This window comes from Galeopterus variegatus, unplaced genomic scaffold (assembly GCF_000696425.1).
Source record: "Galeopterus variegatus unplaced genomic scaffold, G_variegatus-3.0.2 Scaffold1541, whole genome shotgun sequence".
Taxonomy (NCBI): domain Eukaryota; kingdom Metazoa; phylum Chordata; class Mammalia; order Dermoptera; family Cynocephalidae; genus Galeopterus; species Galeopterus variegatus.
This window is the reverse complement of record NW_007727652.1, coordinates 200,313-201,323: the sequence shown is the minus strand read 5'-3', so window position 1 is coordinate 201,323 and position 1,011 is coordinate 200,313. Positions and strand designations below refer to the sequence as shown.

The window sequence follows — 1,011 nt, the reverse complement described above, 5'->3', positions numbered from 1 at the left end:
TTTTTGGTAGCACTAGAATTTATTAGGATGTGCCTTAATACAGGCGCTGGGGCTTGCCCATGGTGCTCTTGATGTATAAAGCCCAGACATTCTGCCAATTCTTCTCGAGCAATGACACCAGGAAATTGACAACCAGGTGGATGTTGTACACGAGCTCATCATATGTCATCTTCACATGGCCAACGGCAACAGCCAAACGTAACACCTTCTTCATCTGGAACTTGATTGTGGATTTCACCTCATCAACTTTGGCCACTATGTTTTCATTGTGTGTCAGCAGGGAAGGGAACTTGCTGACACTTTATTGAGGCCTGGGCCCAAGATTCGTGGGATCTGCTTGATCAGAGACTCTGAGTCCAAAAAGGCACCATACTTCTTGGCCAGCTTCTTGACCAGCTTCTTATACTTGTTCAGTTTCTTCTGCACCTCAGTGACCATGTGGGGGATGTCCACAGCCTCGGCCTCCTCACTGCTGCTGGTCCCCCAGGACACACACGGAGAACTTGGGGCAGGGAATAGATTGAAGCCTGATGGAGCCTGAGCAGTGTTTGTCCTTCTGAGGGTCATAGTTCTTTAAGCTGATCTGTGGCTCCCCTGTTTTCAGAAACTTCCAGCTCTTGCACTGATTTCCATGCAGGAGTTCCCGCACCACCTCCCACAGGGTGTGGCAAGAGACTTTGCTGCTCATTGTACCTCGCGCCACAGTAACAGGAAAAGACAGACCACCTTCTTTAAATAGCCTCTTTCTTTGGTTTCTAGCTTCCTGGTTTCTTTCACCTGTTCTTTGTCAAGACTCCCCATCATTTTCGGAGAAGATAACAAAACAACAAAATCAGGCTTATTGGTTCCACTACAACCAACAGCTAGGCTTTCGATGCCAATTATCAATTATTATTTCCATTCATTCATTATCTATAGAGTGTCAGGATGTGCCAGCAATGTTCTAGGTATTAGAAATAGAGTCTCAAACAAGATGCTGTCCATATCTTTATTTCTAAATGGCCACTTATT

The 1,011-nt window shown here is 45.7% G+C and overlaps 1 pseudogene; it reads right to left on the bottom strand.

Annotated features, from left to right (window-relative positions):
• Nucleotides 1-688, bottom strand: LOC103594354 (annotated as a pseudogene).
• Between the last annotated feature and the right edge of the window lie 323 nt (nt 689-1,011).